Source organism: Phyllobates terribilis, unplaced genomic scaffold, assembly GCF_046119375.1.
Source record: "Phyllobates terribilis strain yellow unplaced genomic scaffold, ASM4611937v1 Scaffold_4__5_contigs__length_816908805, whole genome shotgun sequence".
NCBI classification, from domain to species: domain Eukaryota; kingdom Metazoa; phylum Chordata; class Amphibia; order Anura; family Dendrobatidae; genus Phyllobates; species Phyllobates terribilis.
The window spans coordinates 571,257,674-571,284,196 of record NW_027362764.1 but is presented as its reverse complement, the minus strand read 5'-3'; the positions used below and the strand labels follow the sequence as shown (position 1 = coordinate 571,284,196).

General features: G+C 39.4%; 1 protein-coding gene across 6 annotated transcripts in view; it reads right to left on the bottom strand.

Moving 5' to 3' along the window:
* The window catches only part of DLGAP1 (DLG associated protein 1), an 834,514-nt gene that overhangs the window by 572,984 nt on the left and 235,007 nt on the right, over positions 1-26,523 (bottom strand). For all 6 annotated transcript variants that reach the window (XM_073679102.1, XM_073679101.1, XM_073679106.1 and 3 more), the window contains one exon: positions 16,968-17,044. The gene's annotated coding sequence lies outside the window, so the exon portion shown is untranslated. The remainder of the gene's footprint in view (positions 1-16,967; positions 17,045-26,523) is intronic.

The window sequence follows — 26,523 nt, the reverse complement described above, 5'->3', positions numbered from 1 at the left end:
TAAGGCATTTGTATTACTTACTGCAAAGTCAAAAGTTTACATACATATCATTAGTATTTGGTACCATTGCCCTTAAACTGAACGACTTGGGTCAAACGTTTGGGATATCCTTCCACAAGCTTCTCACAATAGTTGGTCAGAATTTGGGCCCATTCCTCCTGACAAAACTGGTGTAACTGATCCAGGTGTGTAGGTCGCCTTGCTCGCACCTGCCTTTTCAGCTTTGCCCATAAATTTTCAATAGGATTGAGATCAGGGCTTTGTGATCGCCACCTCAAAACATGGATTTTGTTATCCTTAAGCCACTTTGTTACCATTTTGGCAGTATACTTTGGGTCATTGTCCATTTGGAAGACCCATTTTCGCCCACACTTTAAGTTCTTGGCTGATGTCTTGAGATGTTGCTTCAGTATTGCCAGATAATCTTCTTTTCTCATGATGCCATCTATTTTGTGAAGTGCACCAGTCCCTCCTACAGCAATTCAACCACACAACATGATGCTGCTACCCCCGTGTTTCACAGTTGGGAGGATGTTCTTAGGCTTCCAAGCTTCTCCCTTCTTCCTCCAAACGTATGGTCATTATGCCCAAAAAGTTGAATTTTAGTTTCATCAGACCACTGGACATGTCTCCAAAAATGTAGGTCTTTGTTCCTGGGTGCATTTGCAAACATTAATCTGTTTCTTTTGGAGTAATGGCTTCTTCCTGGCAGAGTGACCTTTCAGTCCATTTTGATACAGTACTCATTTCGCTGTGGTTATTGACACAATCTTACCAGCTTCTGCCATCATCTTCACAAGATCGTTTGCTTCTGTCCTTGGGTTGATATGCACATGTCAGACCAAAGCACGTTCATCTCTGGGACATAGAACCCGTCTACTTCCTAAGCGGTATGATGGCTGGACATTCCCATCTTGTTTGTACTTGCGTATAATTGTTTGTACAGATGAACGAGGCACCTTCAGGTATCTTGAAATTGTACCCAAGGATGAGGCAGACTTGTGCAAATCCACAAGTCTCTTCCTGATATCTTGGCTGATTTCTTTAGACTTTCCCAAGATGCTACACAAAGAAGCAGTGTGTTTCAGGTGTGCATTAAAATACATCCACAGGTGTGTCTCTAATTAACTCAGATGTTGCCAAAAAAACAAAAAAAAGTCCAGAATTGTTTAAAGGCATAGTAATCTTAGAGTATGGAAACTTTTGATTTTGCAGTAAGTAATAAAAATGCCTTAAACATTCGCTCTCTCTCATTATTCTGGCATTTGGCAAATATTAAAAATTATGGTAATCCTAATTGACCTAAAACGGGAAAGGTTTATTCTGATTTCATGTCAGATATTGAGAAAAACATGCATATGTGTCTTTTTATATAGTATATGTAAACGTCTGGTTTCAACTGTATGTTCATGTTATTAAATTAATTTACTTAGCTTGAATATAAATAAGTTTGCAATTGACTTGCTTTTTCTATTTCCTGTCATTTCCCTGCAATAAGAGCTTATATCTTACATAGTGTACAACTTTTTTCTATTGCGCTTGGCCACTAGTGACTGGCCGAGTGTGCATAGTAGTTATATTCAAGGAAAGGAGTTGACTCCTGACATCTCAGTCAGCTCTCATAGGCTCATTGATTTCCAAATATCAGGTGTTTTCTAAGATTTATTCCCAAAGGCGTTGTCTGAAACAAAGAAAATGTGTTTGGTATTTTCACTTAGGAGCTCATTTCAAAGGGTAACTAATAATTCCTTGGCGGTAATAAAGCTGTCTATAAATTAAAACAGCTCCACATGGTGTAATATTGTAAAAACATCCAAGCTATCGAACAAAGAACAGCAATTATGCTTATGAAAAAAGTGAGTAAAAGGCATATGACAAAAAATTCCCTCAACCTAACCCAGAGTTTCAAGTTTCTGGCTTCTTCAAAGGACATAAACTGATTAATATATGAACCATCTGCTGTGACCATAGGATTACCACTTTTGTCTCTACCAAGGGCTGTCTTTTATACAGAAAGACAACCAAATTTTTAAGGCAACCCCTTCTTATATAAAGTATGAGAGTACATGAGTTTTTATGCTTATACAGTGCCTTGTGAAAGTATTTGGCCCCCTTGAACTTTTCTTCCTTTTGCCACATTTCTGGCTTCAAACATAAAGATATAAAATTCAAATTTTTGGGGGAAGAATCAATAACAAGTGGGACACAATCGTGAAGTGGAACAAAATTTATTGGATATTTTAAGTTTTTTTAAAAAATTAAAAACTGAAAAGTGGGGCGTGCAATATTATTCGGCCCCCTTGAGTTAATACTTTGTAGCGCCACCTTTTGCTGCGATTACAGCTGCAAGTCACTTGGGTTATCTCTCTATCAGTTTTGCACATTGAGAGGCTAAAATTCTTGCCCATTCTTCCTTGCAAAACAGCTCGAGCTCAGTGAGATTGGATGGAGAGCATTTGTGAACAGCAGTTTTCAGCTCTTTCCACAGATTCTTGATTGGATTCAGGTTTGGACTTTGACTTGGCCATTCTAACACCTGTATACGTTTATTTTTGAACCATTCCATTGTAGATTTTGCTTTATGTTTGGGATCATTGTCTTGTTGGAAGATAAATCTCCGTCCCAGTCTCAGGTCTTTTGCAGACTCCAACAGGTTTTCTTCCAGAATGGTCCTGTATTTGGCTCCGTCCATCTTCCCATCAATTTTAACCATCTTCCCTGTACCTGCTGAAGAAAATCAGGCCCAAACCATGATGCTGCCACCAACATGTTTGACAGTGGGGATGGTGTTTTGAGGGTAATAAACTGTGTTGCTTTTACGCCAAACATATCGTTTTGCATTGTGGCCAAAAAAGTTCGATTTTGGTTTCATCGCACCTTATTCCACTTGTTTGGTGTGTCTCCCAGGTGGCTTGTGGCAAACTTCAAACGAGACTTTTTATGGATATCTTTGAGAAAAGCCTTTCTTCTTGCCACTCTTCTATAAAGGCCAGATTTGTGCAGTGTACGACTGATTGTTGTCCTATGGACAGACTCTCCCACCTCAGCTGTAGATCTCTGCAGTTCATCCAGAGTGATCATGGGCCTTTTGGCTGCATGTCTGATCAGTCTTCTCCTTGTTCGAGATGAAAGTTTAGAGGGACTGACAATTTGCAGTGGTCTGATACTCCTTCCATTTCAATATGATCGCTTGCACAGTGCTCCTTGAGATGTTTCAAACTTGGGAAATCTTTTTGTATCCAAATCTGGCTTTAAACTTTGCCACAACAGTATCTCAGACCTGCCTGGTGTGTTCCTTGGTCTTCATGATGCTCTCTGCACTTGAAACAGAACCCTGAGACTATCACAGAGCAGGTGCATTTATACGGAGACTTGATTACACACAGGTGGATTCTATTTATCATTACCAGTCATTTAGGACAACATTGGATCATTCAGAGATCCTCACTGAACTTCTGGAGTGAGTTTGCTGCACTGAAAGTAAAGGGGCCGAATAATATTGCACGCCCGACTTTTCAGTTTTTAATTTTTTAAAAAAGTGTAAAATATCCAATAAAATTCGTTCCACTTCACGATTGTGTCCCACTTGTTGTTGATTCTTCCCCCAAAAATTTGAATTTTATATCTTTATGTTTGAAGCCAGAAATGTGGCAAAAGGTAGAAAAGTTCAAGGGGGCCAAATACTTTCACAAGGCACTGTATATATTATATATATTATAGTCATCAATATTTTCAACCATCGGATCATAAGCCACATGCATTTCTCTGGCATATACAGATATTCGAGATTACTAAAGGAAATGGTAGCTATAAACATTCATGAATGTGAAGTATTGCTCTCCAGAAGCCAGCTGCTTGGATGGAACATGCTTTGACTTCCTAGAAATCTAAGGCTGGCAGAACAACAAGCAGAAGGAATCATTAGTCAGAAGCATGAGGAGAATACTAGGCTTAGAAATGTTCAGTAGGTTGGCAATCACTGGCCTATATTATTATCTCAGTAGTAAGTCTCAGTATCGCTAATACCTGGTACCAAAGAGGTAACTATATTTCTAGCAGTGGACAAATTAGTTTAACACATATCATGCAATTTTTAGGTCATAAAAATTTGTTAGGTTCTTTATACTGTAGCATTTCATTAATAAGAATCTATTCAGTATCAAATGTTATATAACATTTTTTCACGTTAAAATGTTTTTTTGTATGTGCACCAGTTAATAATTGTAATGTATTATTAATGTATCCTTTATTTGACTTAGATTATTATTATTATTTATTATTATAGCGCCATTTATTCCATAGTGCTTTACATGTGAAAAAGGGGTATACATAGCAAAAACAAGTACAATAATCTTGAACACAATGTGATAGCGACTGGTACAGGAGGAGCGAGGACCCTGCCCACGAGGGATCACAATCTACAAGGGATGGGTAAAGATACAGTAGGTGAGGGTAGAGCTGGTCGTGCAGCGGTATGGTGGAGCAGTAGTTACTGCAGGTTGTAGGCTTGTCGGAAGAGGTGGGTCTTCAGGCTCCTTTTGAAGGTTTCCATGGTCGACGAGAGTCTGATGTGTTGGGGTAGAGAGTTCCAGAGTAGGGGGGAAGCACGGGAGAAATCTTGTATGCGATTGTGGGAGGAGGAAATAAGAGGGGAGTAAAGAAGGAGATCTTGTGAGGATCGGAGGTTGCGTGTGGGTATGTAGCGGGAGACTATGTCAGAGATATATGGAGGAGACAGGTTGTGAATGGCTTTGTGTGCCATGGTTAGGGTTTTGAACTGGAGTCTCTGAGCAATGGGGAGCCAGTGAAGAGATTGACATAGAGGAGAGGCCGGGGAATAGCGGGGGATAGGTGGATTAGTCGAGCAGCAGAGTTTAGGATAGATTGGAGAGGTGTGAGAGTGTTGGAAGGGAGGCCACAGAGCAGGAGGTTGCAGTAGTTAAGGCGGGAGATGATGAGGGCGTGCACTAGTGTTTTTGCAGATTCATGGTTGAGGAATGTGCGGATCCGGGAGATATTTTTGAGTTGGAGTTGGCAGGAAGTGGATAGGGCATGGATATGTGGTTTGAAGGGGAGTTCAGAGTCCAGGGTTACCCCAAGGCAGCGAGCTTGAGGGACTGGGGAGAGTGGGCAGCCATTGATTAGATAACTTTTATAGATGATTTTAATCAGTACTTAAAGGGCTGTTCCTACCATAGACATTTATAACACAAATGTAAGACATGGAGCTTGCTTGACTATTTATGTAACTTCAATAGACTTGAATAATGAGCTACACAAATACAGTTAAAGCTCCTCATTCAACCTTTGCTTGGAACCACCTTACTTAGAAGAGTAAAAATCAAGGAATATTAATGACAAATATTGTGGTTATACCAGAAAAGTTTAGAAGTCAGAGAGCGTTGACCAGCTGATAATTAGTGGATCTCACTTTGGTGGACTCAAGCTATCCATGAATTACATTCAGATAACAGTATGAACTACTGTTGTAAATAGAAGATGGATTTTTTTCCGATCTCAGGAGCTACACACACAATGACAAGAGTCCTTTAACCTCTCAGATTAAAGGTGTTTTCTGTTATGAGACAAGCCATTTAAATTAAAATTCTGCGAGTCAACAGTCACAAATTTAAAAAGAAATGTTGGACAGCACACACTGGAAATTGTTTTGGGTGCACATTAGCAAAAATCCCCCTCATAAATAAATAGTGTTCGCATGTGACGTACAGAGAAATCACAGGGCTCCATAGCAAGAGTCCTAATTGGGTCTCCCTCTACATGCTCACCCCCAGAAAAACTTGGCGGAGTAGGCGGGGTCATATCTCCAAACTTTTAGAACCAGAGAAAGGAACACATATTTTGACAGGTAGAGGTACCTTAGAGTTCTCACCCTTTCATGTCCCTTATAGAGTATAATTGTTATGTGCTTTGCAGAGGGACCCAGAAAGACTCGCACCAAACCAGCAAAGACACAGCCACAGACGCACTTGGCACAAGCTGCCCAGCTAGGCGAGCCCTTGAGGGCCAGGAATACTCTTCACCAAGCTACCAGTAAATGGTAGGGGAACTTTGGCAGAGCCCTTCCCAGGCCCACTGTCGCCGGACAGCTGGCGTCTGGTGACGCGGCTGGCGCCTAGTCAAGAACCAGGTGAGTACCTTTGCAAGAACCCCAGGAAGTGAAACCAGAAGAGAAAATGAGAAAACCCCTGAAAAGATAGCAACACTAATGCTAGCACCACTCACCACCACTGCACATAGGAATTGCAATACACAGCAAAGCACTGAGCAGGGAGCAGGATTAAATAGCCCGCCTAATGATCAGGTGTTGAATACCTCCCAATCATCCCCAGACAGCCACTCCCTGCTAGCTTGCACAGCAGAATAAACATAATTCCACCAATACTTAGTGCCAGACAAAGCAGTTGCCTGGTAACTGGAGAAATCAGTGAGGGACACGGTGTCCCGCATCCTCACACATCCTACAGCACCAGATCGCGATGCTCCATAACATTGGGATAGTCTCCATACACATGTAGTAGCTCCACCTTCATGGTCAGGACAATGGTTCGCTCCTGCGACCGGAATAGCATAGACCCGGACCTGCTCCATTCCCAGATGGGAGCACAGAATCACGATTCCTAATAATAATACCATTAAAAATGCTCCCTCCCATACTGCATGATACCTGCCACAGGTCCCCTCACACATTATGATGATCCCACAGTGCCTGCAACAAAGTATGATGCTGCCACTGTAACCCCAATACAATATAATTCATACCACAGTATGAAGCCCCTAAAGTGCCCCCTACACATTATGATGGCCCCACAGCCCCCTATATATAGCATGGAGGCCCCACAGCCTCCTATACAGAGGATGGCCCCCACAGCCCCAACACAAAGTATGAGGGTTCCCACACACAATTTGATGTCCCGTAAAGCCCCAACATGCAGTATGAGGGCCCACACAACCCTCTACATAGTATGAGTGCCCCTACACAAAATATAATGTAACCCACAGATCCCACAGGCAGTGTAAGGTTCCCTACAAACACTATATTATCACCCACAGAGAATGAGGGCCCCCACAGCCACATATATATACTGTATATATATATATATATATATATATATATATATATATATTTTTTTTTTTTTTTTTTTTTTGCTCATGTTTTTTTCTTTTGTGATTTTCAGTAAGTTATAGAAGATGTTTTTTTATGGCACAGTTCTGCATAAAAATAAAAAAGGGAACATGTGAGAGCATGGGTCACAGCATGATCACACACAGGAAAATATGCAAATAGACTCACCACACAGAATGACAGCATGGTCTCTAGTGCCATCTTTTGGAAGTAGCAATCCAAAAAGGCAATATATAAAGGGACTTGTCACATGGCTCAGGTTGTGAAACCAAACCAGAACCTGTATTTACAGACAAATGTTTCATGGCTTTTGCCTCTCATCAGTTCAAAGCTGGACAATTTTAGAACTAGTTGGTTAAGTGTAACCCGGAAACACATAATGATGTTCAGGTTTGGTTTCATATTGAGGGGTCTCTTACAGGGTAGATATTGACTTTTAGGATTGGTACTTCCAATTGTAGCACTACAGACCCTGCTCTCTTCCTCTGTGAAGAGGCTGTTTGTATATTTAATTTTCCAGGAAGCATTTCATGGCCTATAGGTCTACCTATGTCAAATTTGTGCTCTCGCTTCCTCCCTTAGCCCTGAATCGATTAAAGACACATGCCTAAACATTTAAATAAAGAGACTATTAAATGCAATAATAAGCCTACTACATCACACCACCTCCATTCTCTATGCCCGACCGTCACTACCCATCTAACTAAAATCTTTAACCTCTCTTTTGGCATCTTTCCTCCCTCTTTAAATCCCATTACTAAAAAAAATATCTTCTCACTTCATATCCAGCTTATTACAGACCAGTCTGTAATCTCTGCATCTCCAAACTCATGGAATGCTTGGTCTACTCTTGCTTAACCCTCTATCTTTCGCATAATCCTCTTCGCAACCGCTTACAATTTAGTTTTTGGACTCTACACTCCATAGAAACTGCCCTTACTACATTCTATTGATCTACAGCAAGATCTAATGGTAGCTATCCCTTCTGATTCTTCTGCATCTCTCTGCAGCAATTGGCACTGTAGATGACCAACTACTCTTCACTATGCTCGGCTCTATCGGCAATAAGGATAATGCTTTCTCTTGGTTCCCTTTTTACCTCTCATACCGCTCTTACAGTGTCTCATTTGCTGGTTCTTTTTCATTTCCTCTTCTCCTTACTGTCGGGGTTCCTCAAAGTTCAGTCCTCAGTCCTCTCCACTTTTCTCTTTAAACTTGGACAAACTATCAGCAGATTTGACTTTCAATACCATCTCTATTCCGATGATACCAAATTACACACGGCTTCTCTTCATTATCATCGTGCATACTGCAATGCACTATTAAGCAGTCCAGCTCCCATAACACGCTCCCCTCTCCAATCTATACTGAATGCAGCAGCCAGGCTCATATTTCTGTCTGGCCGCTACACAGATGCCTCGACTGTGTGACAGCCCTTTCCCTTGGTGCCCATAGGTACAGATTACAATAGAAACTTATCACTCTCTTGGCTCATCTCTGTCTACCATGATACTTGTGATTTCCATTCTGCTCATGATTTAAGACTAACATCCTTCATAGTATGAACCTCCCACTTCAATCTCCAAGATTTGTCTCATGCTGCACCAGTTCTCTGGATTGCACTATCATAGTCAATCAGGTTTATTCACAGTGTCCACAATTTTAATTGTGCCCTAAAGGCCACGGCCCCACTATCAGTATTCGGTCAGTATTTTTTCTCAGGAGTGGGAGCTAAAACCCAGTGAGGAACAATGAGAGAAAAGGTATAATAGAAACAAGTCACCAATTCTGCGTTTATCACCCACTCCTGGTTTTGGCTCCCACTCCTGAGAAAAAATACTGACCGAATACTGATAGTGGGGCCGTGGCCAAATAGATATATACAGAATACTGGTGATCGGTTCATGGAATTTACATGAATAACATTATTTATTATAAAACGTTGCGGGACCATACCCTTCCTTATAGATTGTAAACTTGCGAGCAGGGCCCTCACCCCTCTTGTTTGAATAGCTGAATTATGTGTTACTCTGCAATGTTTGATACTGACTTTACAAGTTCCCTTTGAATTGTAAAGTGCCAGCTAAAATATTGTAGGCAGAAGGATGTACTACTCCCTCTAGCAAATAAACCCTAAATGATGTTGAAACTTAAGTACAGAGTTGGTAAAAAATCTTAGTAATCTGTGCCATACAGTGTTATAAAGGGCCTGTCCATTTTTCAAGGTCCATTGTAGTGATAAAGGTGCATTTCCATCTTAGGCATTTATTGCATAAGCCATCACTTGGACCTATATTTCTGTACAGAATTCCATTTGAATTTATTGGAATAGAAGCAACAGCAGCCACCGCTGCATTGAAGTATATGAAAATTAGTGTTTTCCTGAAAGTGAACCCTTTGGAGAGGTGGGATCATAACTTTTTATGGCTTACACTGTTGCGTATATGACATTGGCTGTAGATATGCCATAAACGTCTGTAATTTGTTTACACGTTTTAGTTAACATTACAATATGAAGTTCTTGAGGTTATTGAAAGTATGGTGGACACTGACAGGTTTAAATTCTGTGTCCCAGACTGTGGAACAAGCATCCTTGATAACCATCAAGTTCCGCCCCATACTCCTTGATTGACTATCCTTGTATTCCTCCCCCCCACATCCCCATAGCCAATAGGATCTTGCAGCCTTCCCATATATATACAGTACAGACCAAAAGTTTGGACACACCTTCTCATTTAAAGATTTTTCTGTATTTTCATGACTTTGAAAATTGTACATTCACACTGAAGGCATCAAAACTATGAATTAACACATGTGGAATTATATACTTAACAAAAAAGTGTGAAACAACTGAAAATATGTCTTATATTCTAGGTTCTTCAAAGTAGCCACCTTTTCCTTTGATGACTGCTTTGCACACTCTTGGCATTCTCTTGATGAGCTTCAAGAGGTAGTCACCAGAAATGGTTTTCACTTCACAGGTGTGCCCTGTCAGTTTTAATAAGTGTGATTTCTTGCCTTATAAACGGGGTTGGGACCATCAGTTGTGTTGTGCAAAAGTCAGGTGGATACACAGCTGATAGTCCTACTGAATAGACTGTTAGAATTTGTATTATGGCAAGAAAAAAGGAGCTAAGCAAAGAAAAATGAGTGGCCATCATTACTTTAAGAAATGAAGGTCAGTCAGTCCGAAAAATTGGGAAAACTTTGAAAGTGTCCCCAAGTGCAGTTGCAAAAACCATCAAGCGCTACAAAGAAACTGGCTCACATGAGGACCGCCCCAGGAAAGGAAGACCAAGAGTCACCTCTGCTTCTGAGGATAAGTTTACCCGAGTCACCAGCATCATAAATCGCAGGTTAACAGCAGCTCAGATTAGAGACCAGGTCAATGCCACACAGAGTTCTAGCAGCAGACACATCTCTTCAACAACTGTTAAGAGGAGACTTTGTGCAGCAGGCCTTCATGGTAAAATAGCTGCTAGGAAACCACTGCTAAGGACAGGCAACAAGCAGAACAGACTTGTTTGGGCTAAAGAACACAAGAAATGGACATTAGACCAGTGGAAATCTGTGCTTTGGTCTGATGAGTCCAAATTTGAGATCTTTGGTTCCAACCACCGTGTCTTTGTGCGACGCAGAAAAGGTGAACGGATGGACTCTGCATGCCTGGTTCCCACCGTGAAGCATGGAGGAGGAGGTGTGATGGTGTGGGGGTGCTTTGCTGGTGACACTGTTGGAGATTTATTCAAAATTGAAGGCATACTGAACCAGCATGGCTACCACAGCATCTTGCAGCAGCATGCCATTCCTTCCGGTTTGCGTTTAGTTGGACCATCATTTATTTTTCAACAGGACAATGATCTCAAACACACCTCCAGGCTGTGTAAGGGCTATTTGACCAAGAAGGAGAGTGATGGGGTGCTACGCCAGAAGACTTGGCCTCCACAGTCACCAGACCTGAACCCAATCGAGATGGTTTGGGGTGAGCTGGACCGCAGAGTGAAGGCAAAAGGGCCAACAAGTGCTAAGCATCTCTGGGAACTCAAGATTGTTGGAAGACCATTTCTGGGGACTACCTCTTGAAACTCATCAAGAGAATGCCAAGAGTGTGTAAAGCAGTTATCAAAGCAAAAGGTGGCTACTTTGAAGAACCTAGAATATAAGACATATTTTCAGTTGTTTCACACTTTTTTGTTAAGTATATAATTCCACATGTGTTAATTCATAGTTTTGATGCCTTCAGCGTGAATGTACAATTTTCAAAGTCATGAAAATACAGAAAAATCTTTAAATGAGAAGGTGTGTCCAAACTTTTGGTCTGTACTGTATATATATATATATATATATATATATATATATATATAAATGTTATGGTGTACTGTCCATCTCTCTTTCCCCAGTACATTGGGATCTGTTATGCTGTTGCTGTGCTGTGGTTGGGTCTCCTGATATCCTCTGTACTGTTGTGGCTGGGTCTCCTGACATCTTCTGTGTTCCTATGGCTGGGTCTTGTGACATCCTCTGTGCTGCTGTGGCAGGCTCTCCTGACATCCTCTGTGCTGCTATGGCTGGCTCTCTTGACATCCTCTGTGCTGCTGTGGCACGCTCTCCTGACATCCTCTATGCTGCTGTGGCACGCTCTCCTGACATCCTCTATGCTGCTGTGGCAGGCTCTCCTGATATCTTCTGTGCTGCTGTGACTGGCTCTCCTGACATCCTCTGTACTGATGTGGTTGGCTCTCCTGACATCCTCTGTGCTGCTGTTGCAAGATCTCCTGACTTCCTCTGTGCTGCTGTGGAAGGCTCCCCTGACATCCTCTGTGCTGGTGTGGCAGGCTCTCCAGAGTTCCTCTGTGCTGCTGGGACCTGCTCTACTGACACCCTCTGTGCTGCTATGGCTGACTCTCCTGACATCCTTTGTGCTGCTGTGGCTGGCTCTCCTGACATCCTTTGTGCTGCTGTGGCAGGCTCTCCAGAGTTCCTCTGTGCTGCTGGGACCTGCTCTACTGACACCCTCTGTGCTGCTATGGCTGACTCTCCTGACATCCTTTGTGCTGCTGTGGCTGGGTCTCATGACTTCCTTTGTGCTGCTGTGGCAGGCTCTCCTGACATCCTCTGTGCTGATGTGGCTAGCTTTCCTGACATCCTCTGTGCTGCTGTGGCACGCTCTTTTGACATCCTCTGTGCTGTTGTGGTTTTCTCTCCTGACATCCTCTGTGCTGCTGTTGCAAGGTCTCCTGACATCCTCTGTGCTGCTGTGGCAGGCTCTTCTGACATCCTGTGTGCTGCTGGGGCTGGCTCTTCTGACATCCTCTATGCTGCTGTAGCTGGCTCTCCTGAAATTCTCTGTGCTGCTGTGTCAGGCTCCTTGACATCCCCTGTGCTGCTGTGGCAAACTCTCTGGACATCTTCTGTGCTGTTGTGCCAGGCTCTCCTGACATCCTCTGTGCTGCTGTGGCAGGCTCTCCTGACATCCTCTGTGCTGTTGTGGCTCGCTCTCCTGACATCCTCTGTGCTGCTGTGCTTGGGGCTCTGGAGGGGGCTGTGTATATATGATTGGTTGATGTAGATGAGAGAGAGAGAGCTCACAAAGAGTCCGGCTGACAGAGGAGTCCCTGCACTCCCAGCAGGGGAATTCCTAGCTTCAGTGCAGTGTGGGGCTCAGATTGCAGGGACCCCAGCACTTGAGCACCAGGCGATACTCGGCACTGCTCTGTACTCCTCCAAGCACCTAAATGCTCAATCAAGTATCGAGCAGTGCGGAGTGGTTGGGTTTGATAGTGGTTGGGTATTGATATTTTCATCAGCCTTTCTCTGGTTTTATCTGCTGATTATGTTGTATTTTTTGTAGCTTTGTACAAAGTAGTGAAATAAAAAAAGGAAGGCTCAAATTAAAAGCCATAAGTGCATTCAATTTAAACATATTCAAATAAAAGCACATCATGTTCTGTGTGTGCCACTAGTCTATGAATGCTACCTATTTGATTGCCGTGGCTGGTAAATAGTAGCCTTCGAAATGCAAAGTAAACTTTCAGCTGGCTTTGTCTGTGAACCCTATGAGGTATCTTCACCAGCAGGTGAAAATTCTTATGGCCAAATATAGTTCCTTTACAGAATGGATGGAAGCTGAGTAGGTGGAAGCACTGCGAGAAGAAAAGAATTATTTGAAAGCTAATAATTCCAGCTTATTTAAATATATTATGTGCCCTTATGGGTTTTTTTTTTAGAAATTCGTTTTGTGCAGTAAAACATTTTGGCATAGACTATTTAGGACCCGCTGTTAGCAGCAATATATGATCTTTGTGTGCAAGTGGAGCATTTATGTCATGTTTCATGAAAAACTTTGTTTATTAAATTCTCTGCAAAACTTAATGTATATTTATAAACCACTTTGGATTTCTGAATATCTTCCAATTACACAAAATGACCTAGATTCTCATGCTTTAGAATTCTATTACTGCTTCTGTGTCTTTATTTTAATAACTGTATACATTGAGGAAGAGGCTGCAGTGACTTTGAAATGTAGTATGTTTTCAGTAGAATGTAAAGTATCAAATATTAATATCTATTAGATCAAGCAAAGCATTAATAGAATCAATACATTGAGAGTGTAAATAAAGTATTTTACATAAAGCAGCACATGCATAGCCTTAAACGGGTATTCCAGCCTGAATAATAATTTATGTTAAAGTATAGAAAAAAATAATCCATGTCAGTCATTGGTGGTAACTTGTTAAACTGTATCTGATACTAGAAAAAAAAAACTTAAAATACCCCTTTTTATTGAATTGTCTACAGAATGTTATCTCTGTTTCCTGTAGTCTATCAACATACTGGATGAGCATGCACAGTTTCTCTATACTTGTTAGGGCCTGTGCACACGTTGCAGATTTGTCACAAAACCTGAAGGGTTTCCTGATGGCAGCAAAGTGAATGAGAATCCTGATGTCTCGTGAACACGTTGCTAATTTGTGACTTGCAGATTTAAATCTGCAGCTTGTCAATTCATTCAGCAGTTTTGCTGCAGATTTCACCAATAGTAATGAGTGGGGGAAAATCCGCACCAAAAATGCAAGTAAAAAATAAAAAACGTGCCTATTTTACCCTGCATTTTTCCTGCCATGAGATTTCTGCACCAAATACATAACGTGTGCACATACCCTTAGTACAGCAGTGTATGGATGCAGATTATCTGTGTATGTGCAGTTGTACTGTCCTAAAAGCATAGGGCAGGCATACCCATTGCTGTCCTGTACTTTACTGTTGCCAGTGTATATGTATATACATTAGCTCCTCAGCATGTAAAACTTCTTATAGTTTAGAATTGACCATGTTCTGATCCATTGACACATGAGCTAACAAAGAGAAAAATCCTCATTAAAAAACCTCCACATTTATTATTTAAAATGACAGGTTAAATCCGCGGCCACAGAGGAGAGAGAAGAGGAGTCATGAGTAGACATGGGCCACTCATTCTGACCTAAGGATACAGAAAATGTTATACAGCCAAAAGGGCGCAGATTTTGGAAGTAAATGCACATAAGTGGTAGGTAAATACAGACTTGTACCTTAAAAAGTTTTGTTTTTTTAAAAATGTGGTGCCCCAACTGATCAGCTAAAAGTAATATATAGAATTAGTACTCACCCTTTATCGGTTCGTTGACGGTTCCCCGCCATTGCTAAGATGCCTGTATTTTGGCTGGGCTGCAGCAGTGATGACATAACTACACCACACATCACCACTGCAGACAATCACTGATGTCAGCGGTTCATGCCGCTAACAATAACAAAGCCATTGAGCTCAGTGATTGGCTTCAGCAGTGATGCCCACTGTAGTCGTAACGTCACTGCTGCAGCCAAAACACAAACAAAGGATCAGCGGTGGGGAGCAGGCGCTGGACTGAGGTAGAGAGAGAACTATTGGTATTTGTTTGGTTTTTCACTACTGTCTGATTAGTTAGGGTCCACTTTTATAAAAGTGGAAAACCATTTGAAGGAAATGTAAATCATTGGTTAAAGTTCAGAAAATTTGCCACATGAAATATGGAATATAACACATACAAGTCATTACAAGGTATGCGGCTTTTATTTGAATCATTATGGGTGTATAAGGTTACAAAGAAGTCTGGGCATTTGTATATATTTGTGGTCTAAATATAATAATAATCTTTTTTCCTTCATTTTCTTTTCTCAAATGATGGCTTGTGTAGAAATGCAAGAATATTATTATGCAGAAAGGAAAATCATTATCTGAGATGACTCGACTGAGGATGAACTGCAATACAAGACCAAAAATGGAGATTTTGAAAATTTCACTTTAGTGCTATCCTGCACTGATACGCAGTTTATAACCTGCTGCCATTTTTTTTACTTTCCTCATTTGGGTATGAGGTAAATTAAAAATGATGTTGTGATACCATGTTTGCTAGAAAAATCAATGTAAATACTTTTATGCCCAAAAAAGACAAAAGTATTCTATGAGTACTAACTTTATTGGCTAACCAGAATCATATATATGGTATGTACAAGCTTTCAGAGAACACAGGCTCCTTCATTTGTAAATTTGCCTGAAGAAGGAGCCTCTCTGCTCTGAAAGCTTGCGAATATAATTTTTCTGGTTAGTCAATAAAGGTATCACTCCATGAATACTTTTGTCTTTTTAGGGCATACATGTAGTTAGACTCATTTGGGTATGTAATAGTATATTCACGCACAAAAAATGAGTTACTCACGGCAAATCATTTCTATTTAACTGAAATGGATTGCATTTATACTGTTGTCTTCACTAGCTCGCATATATCTTAATTCCTGTACCAATTTCTCCTTCTACTGAACACAGAGCATCTCATTTCTGACGTACTGACAGATACAGATGCTGAGGATCATGTGATTCACTCTCTCTTCTTTCCACACTGTCTTGTGTATGCTTTCCTCCCAATTTCTTCAGTCTGTGTGATCTGCCCTCCCTGAAGACTTGGATACTTTCACCCCTCTACATTCTGCTCTGCCTTGTACAACCTGTGAGGTAGGTTAAGATTGGAGAGGACTAATAATGATTGCCCTGGGCCCACAGCATCCATAGGAAAGTCTGCTGTCAGATCTAAGCCAGGAGCAGCAAGACAGCCAGCAATGTGAAGAAGTTTTACAGACTACACAGCATGAAAACTGAAAGGAATTTTAACGAAGACTGTTTAGAAAATTGCTTAATTTTACATTTAAGAAGCAATGAACACAATAAGGCTATGTTCCCACGATGAGCTTTTGGAACGTTTTTGATGTTGTGTATTTTTGCTGCGTCAGAAATGCAGTGTCTTATAGTTCCAGCAAAGTAGATGGGATTTATAGAAGTGTCATACTCACTGCGCTGTGTGTGCGTGTTTCAAATCCGCAGCATGTCAATTTTTATTGCGGGTACGCTGAGTTTTCTGTGTGGAATTTCTACATAGATTAGCATTAGGTGTGGAAATTCCGCAAGAAATGCATCAAAAAAGCATGCGAATGGCACCTAAATATGTCAATATAGTTTTGTCAAAGTTAAATACCAGGAAGTATCAAAAACAAAGCAGGATTATTTAAAGGGTGACACCAAAAAGAGACAAGAAACACAGAATCAAAAACACATTAAAAAAAACAAAAACACAATGAAAAAACGCAAGTAACCTAATTTAAATAGGTGCAGAAATTCTGCAGCGTGAAAAACTCACCAAAAGCTCATCATGGGAACATAGCCTAATAGTTCAATGCAAAGATGTCCATATCATATAAATATTTATTTTAAAAAAATAGATCTTATAAATATATGAAGTCTGTACAGTACACATACCTTTTTTGTCAGATTTTCATTGTTATTGTGCAATATGAAGGGAAATGCGCTGGTAGGGTCAGTGATGTTACACTGTACTGTAAAAAATAAATAAATATGTATTAATAAATTGTTTTTTTTTAAAAGAAGCTCCTACAAAACTTCTTTACTCTTCATGGAGACATAGGATATTTGCTGTTTTATGCCACATAACACAATAGATACTTCATTCTCAATTATTCTAGTAATAAATATGTTAAGTAACCCATATACACATTCAGTCAAGTGCCCCTGTGTTGTCTATAAGAAAGTCGTCTAGCAGCAGCTTATTTCTCCGCCAAACAAAAGGATCGGGAGATTGAATTCCAACTGCTCAATCCTTATGTCCCCAATATAACTGGTTGGCCAATTAAGTGGAAATCAGTGAGTTTGGATGACTTTTATACAATGTAAATAGGGGTCTTTATCAAAGATTTTCAAGGATTTTTGGTGCAAAATCCACACCAAATTGCAGTTCAATAAAGATTTGATCCAGATCTGATCCACACATGGTAGATTAAATGGGCATTTATACCATTTTGTTACTTTTCAATTCTGCAGTATATCCATTCTGACACTGGAATGCTGCAGATTCAAAGTAAAATAGTCAGAAAAAGCTTTGATTTTTCATAAATCATAAAAAAGCCGTATTATAGCGCAAACTGAATTTTAAGCAAGTGGATACATTTTTATAAAAAAAATCAGGTAGAATATGAATTTATATTTTCCCCTCTCACATATTGCTTTAATATTTAAATCTAACTCATACCATCTGTTTCTAAATGCACAGTAGAAAAATAACAGCCTGGGAAACTACACGGCATAATTCTGTGGTTAAAATAACTTCATCTATAAAAATAGTTTTAGAAAGTATTACTTTCATTGCTATACACAAATACCTTCATGGAAAAGAGATCACCTATTTGTGCAGAACCAAGAGATTCAAGCCCATCTGGGTAGTTATGGAGGAAATAGCAGACACTTCCAGTATTGGAAAATTAGTCCTTGAGAATTATATCTTCTAATATTCACTTTAAACCAGTACGAATCATTTAGGTAAAGCAGATAGAAGACTGCTCAGAAGACCACTGCAGGCGGTAATTGGCTATGCAATCATTATCTGGGTGTCGAGATGAACCAGGAACTAGAGACCAGTGGGCAACCTCAGATATGTCTGGAGGGAGGGAGAGAGGAGGGATTAGAGGGGTTTTACTTTTTTATGTTATTCTGCCCATCATTTTTGTTGTTTTTACATCCAAAGATGACATCTTTTTTAAAGGAAAAATGCATTCAAAATTAACTTTTGATATATAATTGGGCGACTGTGGCTGAGGTTTGCATCCACGCCCAGACACGCTACAGAAAAATGGGGATCCAGACTGGGTGTGTGTGCTTTTACCTTAGCAATCCGCCACTGCAGACCACATGCTACTACTTGACAGGGCAGCCCAGGACCCAATGAAGTAGAGATGAATGAGGGAGAGAAGGGTCCAAAATAAACTTTTCTTTACTGGACAAACTGATGAGAAGTATATACATCAGATAGAAGGCATAACACTTTAATAATACATCTTGTGCATAATCCAGAGGCAGGAACTTCACAGTTAAACGTGGCGGTACATTACTTCTGTTACATTAGACCAGAAACCACTATGGGAATTTCCATCTTTCCCCTTGTGAGGACTTTACTGGCTCCTCACTACTATTCCATTTGATGAGGGCTACCCACTCCTTTGTGTGCAACTGCATTTCCAGTTCCCGGTAGAAGAACACATGTCCCAGCCTGGCCATTTTCTCCTTCTATGACCCTCAGGTCTGGCAACACTTCCACTCCGTATCTAGTATAGATAACGTTTACTGTAGGCCCCACTTGTCTGAGATAAGGAATCCTTCTGCCACTTAATCCTTGATTACTTCAGAACATACTATCTTAGTATGGTGGTCTCCCTTCTTCACACACACAACTTTTTTTTATTTCAGGTCTGCGAACAATACCACCATAGGTCCTTCTCCTTTCAACACTCTTCCCTATCTGCCTAACAACATGAGCTGAGTTCCTAATGTCCATGTAACTCCTCCCACCATGGGCTGACCCCAATAGTTAACCCTATCTGCAGCTAACCAACTGCTGCAGACCACAAACCAGATGAAACAGCATTCAACCATGTCAATGCATTATATCACTATATAACCTTCAAGGGGTGTTGACAGTTTCTCCACTCCTTTACAAATGTATAATTAGTACCAAAAGTATGCTGACCGTCTTCTTGTGACCATTTTACATGTATCTTTTATACATCGGATGAGGATTTCTATTGGATTTACCATATGATACAAAATGTGACAACTGAATATCTGCTATTACTCTTCTTACCAGGTTGTCACCCAGAGTTTAATTCTGCCAAGTCATGCAGTGATGCTTTCCTGTTCTGCTGCAAAGCTGGACACATTGTCCATTCTGGAAATGATGGGTGACACTGACGTCCTCTGCCAGAGTTATAATGATGGTCATATTGGTTGTAATCCAACTTTTTCAGAGACTGAGAGTAATAAAGAATGGCTGAATAGTAAGCTATTTAATTGTTCAAACATACGTTAATATTACCATACTGTTTAGGTTTATTGTAGATGCTGTTAGCACACAGCGAAATGCAATGCTATCGCTTTATACCTGCGTCACAATGCTTTCAGCCTGTAACCGCAGACTATGGTAATAGACATGCATCAATAATTCTTTCTGGAAGCCCAAAATAAAACTATTGTGGCACATTAATAATTAGGGATATGCTACAAACTCTTATCTGCACAATCCTTTAATATATAGCTTTGCCACAAAGGGCTAAATGATCAATTTTAGTCCCTTGGGACCTTTGCACAAATGGATATCATTATCTTATGTACTTTAACATTTTCCCCTGTGTATTTAAATGGCCATTTGTGGTGTATTATGAGATTACTCCCACACAGTCACCTTTTAATTGCTCTTGGTGGTTTTTGATGCCACTTTATTTATTGATGCATATATCCTGTCTATCAGCATATCTGAAATCTTATGTCTCTCATGAAATCATATGTATCTCATCAAAGGAGAACAGAGACAGACATCCCAGCACGATATTGTTTTATTGATTTAAGCACTCTAATAAAAGAAAAAACTACACTACATTCTTTTTTTTTACTTTTTATACATATGTACTCAGCAGTCTTCCTCTAACACACATATAACCTTGGGAAGACATTACATTAGTTCTCTTGTACTGATTGTAAATTCCAGCCTGTATTTTAATCCAGAACTGCATTCACAAATCTGCAGACTTTAGAGCTGAGATTTCCCAGTATTGCTTGCTGGCAAACATCTACAGCTGTTTGGCAATTTTTCAGCTTAATACAGATGTAGAAAAATGTATCAAAATTGTATCTGGTGGAATATTGTTGCAATATATTGCCATTTTAAAATAAATATGAGTTCCGGCAACAACACTAAAAAAACAAAAAAATATTTGCAAATTATTTCAAAGAAGCACTCCTCCCATCAAAATTGTTATCTTATCCTGTTAATAGATTGCAATCATAATATTATATAGCGCTGTGTACTTACAATTGCTCATTTTGCCCTTCTACACAGATAATTTTTCTCTTTTCCATTAGGTCTATGACATTACATTATTAATAACTGACTAGCTGAATACTTCTAAGCTCTATGTAGAAACAGGAAGTCTATTTTCCCTGCATGAGTCATGAGTCACTGCAAAAGTCCTTGGCAGGGGGGAGGAGGAGCAGCTGGGTCAGGAATTGAAGATGTGAATGATAGATGCAGGGAAAAGAGAAGAATTTACTGGTAGAAGGGCAAAATGAGCAATTGTAAGTACACAGTGCTATATAATATGATGACTGCAATGTATTAAGAGGATAAAATCTTTGATGAGAGGAGTGCTTCTTTAACAAGTATTTTCAATGTCTTGCATGACTTAACCTTCATGCACACAACAATATTATGTCTCAATACAAGCACCTAATGAATTTTATGGTGCTACAGCACTTTTTCCTAGAAGGTATACAGTAGATATAGATAGAAAACATATTGACATTTTCCATTTATATATGGTGTAATGGAATCTGTGTTTCTAAGGGAGACTATGGGCCCAATCCATCAAAGGTTTCACACCAGTATTCTGATGTAAAAGCTTTGAAAAATCGCAAATTTTTGGCACAACTTGGAGTTGCTGAGTTTTGCGACTTTGGGCGTTTTCACGCTAGTTTCATCCAGCTCTGCTAAAATGGGTGGAGATGGGGCATGAAGAGTGACACCACAGCTTGTCTAATTCATGAAGAGCTGTGGCGTTCCGTAAGCCAGAAATCTCTCTCCAGTAAAGTGTAGAGCACGGAGGCGCAAGCCACTCGTCAGACGCTCCAGATTCATGAAGAGGCGTGCACCTCTTAATGAATTAGGAGCGGCTGACTCCACCACGCCCCCTCATCAAGACCGGCAAGAAAATTGTCGGTCTTGATGAATCAGGCCCTAAGACTGTTATACGATGGCGTACAGAGGCAAAAATACTAGATAACTATGGACTTTTTTAAAATGGGTAACAATTAGATGCTACTATTATTTACAAATTATTTACTATTGAGACATTTTTCTAAAATTAAAAAAAAATAAAACAGTATGGTAAATGATAAGCTTTTATTGATACATTGTTTTTTGTTTTTTTTCTATTTAAACTGTAAAGGTCATCATTAGGAAGCTTATTAATAGGTTCTTCTTTAAAAATGTATCTATCACAAAGACCTTTTCACTGTGCATAAATTATTTAGTTCTCCTTTCCTCCCCTTTAAGTGAAATTATATATCACTCAGACACATTAGGAAACACCAGTGACTAATGTGACAGCTGATTCCAGTAAATATGATCCGAGGCAGCTATTACTAGCACTGTCTAAGTTCACCGGAGAGAAAACCCCTCTGAATTACCATATACCTACCGTAGTAATGCAATATTTTTACAGTACTCTTGTAAAGTTTCATGTGGATGGGAAGACATATATTGTCCACAAGGCATCAGCACTCTATTATTTGCAGTCATCTTTTATAGACCTATATTTTTACAATTCTCCCATGTCCGTTGTTCCTACACAAAGGGTTTGCAGTAAATTCAAAGAGAAGGATCGAACTGCACAATAAGATGAGAGTGGAAAAATTATAATTTCACACAACCCCAGGAGTGACTGAAACCACAAATCAATAGTCAAAGGAAAAAATAGCAGCATCTATTGTATTAACAGTATGGTCTGAAATCATAGAGAGGATTTTTTACACGTATTTATAAAGTCAACTTTGCCTTTATTTGCAGCAAATTTGTCAAAGGGTCTCAACATGTCTAATAAATTTGGTGCAACTTTTGAGACAACACTCCTGTCTAAAATCTGTTTTTTTAACTCATTTTTTAAGCCAACTTCTATTGGTGTTAGAATTTTGACTTTTAAAATAAAAGTGGAAATTCATCAATGTTTCTTAGACCTATTCGCACAGCTAATCATGCATACTTTCTAACCCACAGATCATAAGTGGCGAGAACATCATAAAATCACAAAAATGCAAAAAAGTTGTGAGCAAAAATACTGTGCAACTAAATTTGGAACATTTTGATGATAAAAAAAACTGGCGTAAAAGACTTCATCCAATAATGTTTATTTTCTACTGCACAGACCACGATGGCTACCAATGGCTTACTGTACTTATCAGCTGTAAACAATTTTTTTTTTCTAATTTTACAGTTTTTACTCCGACTACTTAACCTCACAATAGGCTGCCACTTCCTGTTGTGTATAGATCACGTCTCAGCAGTTATCTCATTATCTTCACAGGCAGGTTAATAATGATAGAACTCTGTAGATAACTCAAGATCAGACCATTTATGATAGGTGGTGTGCACAAATCATCTCCTCCTTTTCTCTATGCACAGGTCAAAGAGCATGCTCAAAAAAAACTCCCCCATAAAGGTCTATTAGTCATCCCCTTGTTTATAGCTGTTGTGGCTGCTGTAAAGTGTATCTCTGAACTGCTATAGCAGCTTTGGCGAGATGAGTGCCATATAATGATGTAAAGAAAATACAATAAAAAAAATCTAGTATCAGAAAATAAAAAGAAATTCTAAAATAAGTATTATGTTCCAAACAACTGATTTACATTAGTAAAGAAAAATCTAGAAGATACCTTCCCTTTAGGTACAAAGTTAGAGAGCAATTTATCTGAGATCCTGACCAGAAGAGGAGCTTTCTAATCGACTATTTAAAACGTAGAAAATAAACTTTACAATCAAGTGCACTGCACTACACATCTAATCATCAAGGGATTAATCATAATGGAATTACTAGATTTGCTAAATTACAAGAAGAGTGGGTTCAAAAGGAAAGATACAGATACAACATGCTGGAAAAAAATGTGCAAAGTTCCTTCTAACACAGTATTAGGTTAATACTTTTATTTCACGCTCTAAAATACAACAAAGATGCACAAAAATGTCTTCATTACTTCATATATTCTATTAAATTTCTACAGCACCAGACAGTCTTCAGAGCACTATCTAATAGAAACGTGAATTTTCCTAATTTTCTATTATTGGGAACATTATAATCTTTTCTCCTCCATAGATTGCATAAAGGGACTGCTTGGCTAAAGACAAGATTTACAGAGAATTGATGATTTGCTCATGATTAGCGCTGTGTGCATGAGAGAGGTATTCTTTCAGGTGTTCTTTTCATTCCTGTGTGTTGCACCACCCTAAATTTAAGGTACTTCTAGTCATAAAGTTTGTTTTTCATATGGCAAGCCAGTAGATTAAGGATGTTTCCATAACTCCATACCATACAATGCATCCAGGGACAATATCTTGCAACAGAGTCACTGGTGATGTATGTGAGGGGGGATATGTTTCACTGTGGCTGTTAGCTTCAGCGGACTGAACCTAGAAGTTTTCTCCAGCATGTTAGGTGCTGAAGAGGTTAATCAGCCACCTTAGAATGTTTTTTTTTTGTGAGTAGGTGTGAGATAGGTGGGACACATACTCACCATATCTCCACCTCAAGGGTGTGGCTGGAGAAGATAAATCTCCAGCTGTGAGTTTTTTGTTCTCTGGTGTTGTTTGGGGAAGGAAGTCTCCAGACTGTGTATTTGGAAGTCAGAGAGCTCCATAGAAGGACTTTGTTGAAACTTTGTTGTGCCAACCAGAGTGGGCGAAGCCCCGCTCACTTATGAATTGTGCTAGACTTTATTTTTGTTTTGTTTCTCGATATGCTGGAAAGGCCGTGTTTATTTCCTGGAACCCCTGTAGTGGTTTATGCCATGTTCTAATAAACCAGCAGGAACTTAACCCAAGAAGAGTTCTACCTCTGTGAGAGCCGAGCGAGTCAATCTACCACACTCCATAAAACACCAACTGATAGGAAACCACAATTTATTTTCTTTTGTTTGATGTACTAATGCAACAAGAAATATCTCTATATGCTTTGGTGTGAAAACTGAGGCATAAGAAAATGCCATAGAGCCTTCTAGGTGACTACAACTCTGGGCTTGTGTAGAGCTGTATTATGGCCCTGTGTATCGGTTGAACACATTGTATACCAACTTTAGTTCTAATTTTGCTTTTAGGAATCCTGCCAGAATCTTTCTTTTAGCTTTTAATTATTACAGAATTACATATTGAATACAGGTTTATTATCAACATGGTTGAATAATAGCGTATAATGCAATTCTCTGAAACAAGAAATTGTCATGAGAATTTAGGTATAATTTAAGCGATGGTTGCTCAATTGGATGAACTTACATACTTGTATTTTTGAGATCTGGGATCCACAGTTTTAAAAAAAAAGATAGTACAATGTAGCTAGCAGAGACTGAAGGAAACAAATGACATTTTTTTCTGTAATTTTGAACAAAAGCAAGAAAGAAAGCTTTGTGTGTGCAAAGTGCTATAAAGCTTTCTCAAATTCATTATGTATAATTTGAGTCCTACACATATAAAGATGCCACTTTCCAGAGTTACGTATAGACAATGTGCATTTACTTCTCAAAGTCAAGAATGAAATACCAGAGGTGCTCAAGATGTGACCTACAAATCTACTTGTCCTAGGGGAGTCAGTCTGTGCACAGTCTTTTGAGTTTAATCATTTGCTCTTTCAAACCTTGTACAAGAACATACTGTTGGACCCCACTGCTACATGATAATCACTGCTGGACTGAGCTTTCATCAAGCAGGGGGATAATACTAGCCTGTGTGATAGAGGGCTGGAAGCAGCAAAACAATTCCAAATAGTTATGGGCAATTACTAAGTTATGTTGGCATTTTAGCACTTGGCAGCTTTAGCACTTAGTTTCGCTGAAGGCTCTGTATGTCTCCCAATCAGATAGGAATAAAGGGTACCATGAGTCCTGGGCTGTCCAGGAACCGTGTGTCCATTGTCCTGTTCTCATTTTATTCTTTACATGCATATTCATTAGATTTTCACCACCACGAGGCACCTAAATAATCTGTGCAGCAGGCTTCACATTCAATAATTGATATATGACCCATATTGTATTCCGAAACTATAGACTCATTAAGACTAGTACTGTACATGCCAGTCTTAATGAAGGAGCATAGCGGAGTAAGATTCATTAAGAGGCTCATACCACTTAATGAATCAGGCGCATCTTACAAGTGTGCACCTTGCTAGAAATCTTACTCCAGTCATTGACTGGAGTAAGATTTCTAGCATAAAGTAAGGCAAGTCTAGTAATAAACTTGACATACCGGGCATTGCTACACTCCTTCTTCCCACCTCAGCTCTTCCCATTTTAGCAGAGCTGATCAAGACTGGCATGAAAACGCTAAAAGTCGCAACAGTTATTCACAACTTTGCGATGAGCAAAAAAAAATGTTACTTTTCAAAGTGTTTTACAACAGTTTTCTGGAGTAAACATTTTGATGAACAGGGGCCTATGTTTTTCCTGTACTGTGCTGAAAATACGTAGGTATCAACTTAGAACCATAAAGATTGAATTCTAGATTTCAATATTAATCCAATGGAAAATTTGTGGTTGAATTTGCAAGTAGCTGAAGCTTTCTTTGTCAGCAAATCTATGTAGATTGAATATCAAAGAACATTTTTGCATAACTCTACTATTCACTCATTATCCTCATACATCTTGATTGAGCTTGAAAGAGATCTTTAGTATGAAATAGTAGCTAAAGCTTCCTTTTCTACATGCTGAATAGGCAGTTAATTATTTTTAGTTTTATATTAGTAAGAAATATTAGTATATTGGTAGACCTAAAAAGTGAGTGATTAACCTTCGTTCTACACATGATGACTGTATAAATATGGACACCTGCTGGTAACAGAGGTTTCCAATCTCATAATGACTGTATTTATATAATAGCAGTCCAATGTGACTAACCACATTAATCACTGCTTTTAGTATAAATTATATTACCACATGTCAAACAATTTACCAGTTGGGACAGTAGATTCTAAGGAAAGCAACAGACTCCGCATTCATG